We start from the raw sequence: 6,259 nt of genomic DNA, 5'->3' as shown, positions 1-6,259 counted from the left end.
TAATATGTATACGCTTCCGTACTATTATAGTCATTTTTGCATAGTCTGAAAATGTTGTAGACAGATTGGCAATTAATGGTGAAATAAAGAAAAATAAATGAGAAATTGAATTTGTTAGACTGATTTATCAAATACAAAACATTGTGTTCGTTCGAATCAAATTGTCAACTCGACTTTTAAGGGGAGACAGTTCAACCTAATTGTAAACAGTAATAATGTTCAGCAAAGTAAGATTTACAAATAAGTTATCATGACCAAAATGGTCAGTTGACCCCTTAAGGAGTTATTGCCCTTTATAGTAATTATTTACCAATTTTTCGTAAATTTTTGTAATCTTTTACAAAAAATCTTCCCCTTGGAAGCTACAGGACCAAATTTAACCAAACATGGCCACAATCATCATTGGTGTATCTAGTATAAAAAATGTGTCCGGTGACCTGGCCCACCAATCAAGATGGCCGTCATGGCTAGAAATAGAACATAGGGGTAAAATGTAGATTTTGGCTTATTACTCTGAAATCAAAGCTTTAAGAACAATTCTGAGTGGATAAAATTGTTTATCAAGTCAAAATCTATCTGCCCTGACATTTTCAGATGAATTGGACAACTGATTGTTAGGTTGCTGCACCCCTAATTGGTAATTTTTAAAGACATTTTACTGTTTTTGGTTATTATCTTGAATACTATTATAAATAGAGATCAACTGTAAACAGCAATAAAATTTAGCAAAGTAATATCTACAAATAAGTCAACAAAATCAAAATGGTCAGTTGACCCCTTAAGGAGTTATTGTCCTTTATAGTCCTTTTTAAAAAAAAAAAATCATTAATTTGGTAAATTTTTGTAAATTTTTACCAAACTATTTCCTCTGTTACGAAAGGGCCATTTTTATTATGGACAGAGAATACTATAAAATAGCAAAAATGTTCAGTAAAGTAAGATCTACAAACACATCACCATCACCAAAACACAGTTTTGTTATGAATCCATCTGTGTTCTTTGTTTAATATGCACATAGATCAAGGTTAGCGACACAGGCTCTTTAGAGCCTTTAGTTAATCGTAAATCTTGTCGTGTTTTATTTCAAAATTCTATCTTGTACATTTCTTTTCATCACGAACTCATCCCAGAGGCTCGACTCGTGAGCAGGTCAGTTCAAAACCACTTTTCAATGATTCAGTATGAAATTAAAATAAGATAATTTTATGAAACTTTACAATATATTAGATATAGGAAGATGTGGTGAGAGTGCCCATGAGACAACTCGCGTAGCTACGTTTACGTCAAAACGCCGGGGCGTACACTTGAATTTTGAAAATAAAACAAATAATCGACATAGAATAAGCACACCAGCCTTGTGCTTCTTTTTTCAATGGATTGTAATTTTGAATAAAAATCGACTAAATTTACTCAAATAGATCATTTAATATATTTAATTGAATCTTTTGTAAAAGTCTGAATCTACTATGAATTCTTCGTACTTTTCTTATATTTAAAGCAGTTCTCTATCTGCTCAGATTTGATATGCTGTTTGTATTTTTGTCGAGCCTGTGATTTATGTCCTAAAAGCGAGACAAAGCGGCGTCAATATTCAGGTTCCGAATGTGGATAAAGTCTTTTGAATTAGTTAGTTTTCTCGTTTGAATTGTTTTACATTGTCTTATCGGGGTCTTTTATAGCTGACTATGAGGTATGGGCTTTGCTCATTGTTGAAGGCCGCACGGTGACCTATAGTTGTTAATTTTTGTGTCATTTTGGTCTTTTGTGGATAGTTGCCTCATTGGCATCTTCTTTTTTATATTTTGAATGACTCTTCGTGAAATTTTACGAAAGTTGGACAGAAACTGTTTATGATCAAAAGAGTATTCAGATCAATATAATGCAATTATCTAAAATTTTCCCGCATTTTAAGGACAAAATGAATTTCTTTCTTTTTTTGGGAAGAAATCCTAGGTGTTCCCGAATTTTTTTATATTGCTTCTCTTAGAAATATTTTTTTTCCGTGTTCATTAAAAGGTGCTTTTGTCGATTATATGCTCACTCACGGCACCCTTTAAACTTATTTAAAAGTAATATTGGTTTGGACGTTTTCTATAAAACCAATGTCCATTAGGCTAATTTCCAGTTTAACACGATGAATAAGTTAACATATTACAAAATTTAACCAAAACAAATAAACCATTAAGATTCAAAAGTATGTTGCTATCAATGATTTTTTTACTGAAAGGAATCATAGCACATTCTCGATAGCTTTCCCTTTCAAACCCACTATCAGCAGGTGCTTTAACATTGAGCGGTTGGAACCCCTCATATCCCTCATATCCCTCGCCAAGGTTCGGGCGTACACGTAAAAATGACCCAGCTACGCCACTGACTCTCCATCCAAATAACAATTTAAAATATTAGCCCGTTTCTTTAGATTAATTAAAATCTTCTCTTCGCTGTCTTCTACGTCGTTAAGACCGCATTTTAGATGTTCAAAAACACTTCTTATGGTGTAATTTCGAATGATGTAATACACGTCATAAGTCATCATTGCAACAACCTCGCATAAACTCTACTGAATATGTTGTGGAATTTGCTCGTTGTAAATCAGCACATAACATAAAAAAATATAAAAATAATAGTATTACAATACATGTACCATGAATGCATGAGTAATTATAAATTTCAAACATCCAGCTTAGTGAGTTGTTCAACTTTTGCAGCCCGGAGTGACGTATTTTGTTTTAGCCCATGCAAGAACGAAAGGTAATCAAAGAACTGACGTACTAATCACTCGTATAACTCAAAACTGACGGTTTTATTTATTATGATGCTATGTAAATAATTCAGAGCAATTCTCTGATAAAACCAAAGGACAATGAGAACCATTAACAACTTATAATCTCAGATGTGCAGGACTAGACATTTTTCACTTAGATTGATCATAGAAAATCACAATGATAGTTTACCGTTGCCATGGTAGAATATGACAGGTCTTAAAAGATTTTAAGCACGCACGAAATATGTCATACAACAGAGCTAAACACATAATGAATATAATGAAGGAAGAATGAGGTAAACTATTTAAAGAAATAAAATTTAATATTTCATTTAAAACTAAGTGAATCTTCTATGTAATTGTAGAAAATAACTATTTCGTGTATAATAATTTAGCTTTTTGTAAAAAAAAAAGATATAAATAGAAAGTCTTTAATGTTATGTAACTTTTAATATATAAGTATTAGATGTGAAATTCTTCTTATTTGACACTAGTACTTAGCGACATAAAAAAGGTTTGACAGCTTAAACTCTTAGAAGTATTTCCTTTAGCAAATATATCTAATTCTTTTCTTTTGTTCACTTAGAATTCTATCTAACCAAATAATCGGATTTCCCTGAAGTTCGTAAAAACAAAGTATTAAGTAATTAAACATAGTTACCCCAAATTATGCAAAAATGTAAAAGGTAAAAGTGATCTAACAAATAGTAACTGACCTTATGAAAATAAGTATTCTAAAAGTCATTTTGATTGGTGAAGAAAACAAGTCCAACCAGCACGTGTTCTTAGGGTTTAAAATAGGAAACCTTAAAGCCTCGGTCACACCTTACCGGATAGCTCGAACGGACGCCTTACGGATTTTTTTTTCAATCCGTTCATGTCCGTTCTTATTCGTTAGACGTCCGTCCATATCCGTTGCATGTACGTTAAGCGTACGTTTTATCCATCCGTTCTATCCGGTGGAAAATTTTGAGCATGTTCAAAACTTTGAACGCACGTCCAACGGATAAAATGTCCGTTGAACGTCCGTTAGTCGTCCGTTTTGTACGGTACTCGTCCGTTTCGTTTCCGTTTTGTATCCGTTACGTGTCCGTTATACATCCGTTGGAGGTCTGTCAGATAAATTCACCAACGGACGTCTACCGGACGTCTACCGGACGTTTAACGGATAAAACGGATGTTGAACGGATGAGAAACGGACTTCTACTGGACGTATAACGGATAAAACGGATGATGAACGGACTTGAAACGGATAAATGCCAATTGAAAATTTCGCGTCAGAAATGCCAATTATTGGTATGTCTGATTTCTTAAGTTTTCATGAATACTTATTATTCATAATCGATCTTATAGTACTATATAGGCACGTCTTCACAATCAATCAGTTTTTATTCAGGCCAGACACTGCCCTATTGCGGAATTTTAAAGAACAAACCAAAACCAGTTACACAGAAACATTTTGAATATTTATGAGATTTACATGTATTATTATTGTCGCCTTTGATTTTTCCGTATATCTTGTTCATCCGTTTTATCCGGTACGCTTCCGTTTAACTTAGGTGTCCTTTTTATGCGTTACTCGTCCGTTGGATGTACGTTCGACCTCCGTTTTGTCCGGTACGTGTCCATTTCTCGTACATTGCATATCCGGTGTGTGTCCGTTATGCATCCGTTACACGTCCGTTTTATTCGGTCAGTACATCAACGGACTCCCAACGGATAACAATTTTGTCACCGGACAACTTTTATTTTCATCCGTTAGGCGTCCGTCCGTGCTATCCGGTAAGGTGTGACCGAGGCTTAAGGAATAACACATTAATTTACTCGTATGGTTGAACTCGAAATAAACATATATTGGCATCTTTGTTTTATTCACCAGGTTCGTAAACTTAAAAATGTTGTTTAATGAAAAGTTAAATAATACAAGTCTTTCTTGATTAAAGTTACCATGACTATTATGATACATTATTTCAATTAAATTAATAAAGTATTTTGATAATTGTTAATTCAAGTTCATTTTAAGAATCAAACTCTTTTATTTCATATCAATATATTAATTAATTTACTCGTATTGTTGGACTCGAAATAAACATATATTGACATCTTTGTGTTATTCACCAGGAGCCTCGAAAAAAAGCGAAGGCAGTCCCCCAATTTGTCGTAGTTAATATACAGAACACAGACATGTAAACAGCAGACCAACAACATTTAAACCCTTCAACGGGAAAGGGGAGACAACTGCCTTAGTCAGCCCTTTCCGCCTCTTTCCCGCATATTAACATAAATATAAAATTTGAATTATTAAATGTTTGATTCCATCGTCTTAGGTTAGTGATTTTTGTTTCTATAATATCCAACTAGATAAACATATTAAAAAATATAACTTAACGTGATACAATCAACAACAGATACTTTTTCAGTTTTTATTTTTTTTATTTTGTTGTGGTGATAATGCAGTCTCATTGAAGTACGTATCGTCTTCTTATCACGGCATTCACTGTAGCTGACAATGCGATATGAGCTATGCTCATTGTTGAAGGCTGTGTGGTGACCTTTAGTGGTTAATTTCTGTGTAATTTTGTCTCTTATTGAGAGTTATCTCATTGGCAATCATATCATGTCTTCTTTTATATATTATCTCTCGAATGGAGGATACATAAACGAAAAAAAAACAACACTTATTTTATACACTTGTTTTCATATTGATATGGAAACAAAATAAAGTATGTAGAAGATAACACGTTAAAATAATTAAAGATGTAGAATATTTTAATAATGCAAAACACATAGTCAGTTCCTGGAGCTAAACTTTAAAATTTCTCCTCTGTTAAACAGGCACTGTTGACATCTTATTCTGAACACTATATGTATTTGCAGTATATTGCAGTTTAAATTAAGGTTGATTTGGAACTCAATGAACCTCAAAAAGTATACTAAATGATTGGATTTCCAAGTGGTGAAAAAAGTTAAAAAAATGTACCTGACCAGTCCATCGATAGCTGTGGTCTATCAGAGGCCCTTACATGAATAATGTGTAACAACTAAGAGAACTAAGTAAACGCCTTAACTTATAACAATAACCAACAATTAACAATATACAATTGTGACAGACATCAACCAATGATAACCACTAAAATATATGCTCCTGACTTTGGACAAACACATAAAGAATGTGCTAGGGTTCATTATTTGGTATGGTGCAATGTCGTAACTTTGGCCAATGGTGCAACAACACATGTACAATACAATAACAAACTATAAAAAGAAGAAATTAAAAAAAAAGAATATGAGAAACAACAAAAAACGGCAACAAAAAAATTACAGGCTCCTGACTTTGAACAGTCACATATGGAATGCGGCAGGGTTAATAATGTTTAAAAGTACCAACCCTGCTCAGAACCTGTTCCAGTGGTGAAAACATACATATTTTTTTCTTTTTAATTTCGGTCCATTAATATGTTTCGGAGTATATACTGACGTCCATTTTCTATGAAC

This window comes from Mytilus trossulus, chromosome 10 (assembly GCF_036588685.1).
Source record: "Mytilus trossulus isolate FHL-02 chromosome 10, PNRI_Mtr1.1.1.hap1, whole genome shotgun sequence".
NCBI classification, from domain to species: domain Eukaryota; kingdom Metazoa; phylum Mollusca; class Bivalvia; order Mytilida; family Mytilidae; genus Mytilus; species Mytilus trossulus.
This window is presented reverse-complemented; position numbering follows the sequence as displayed.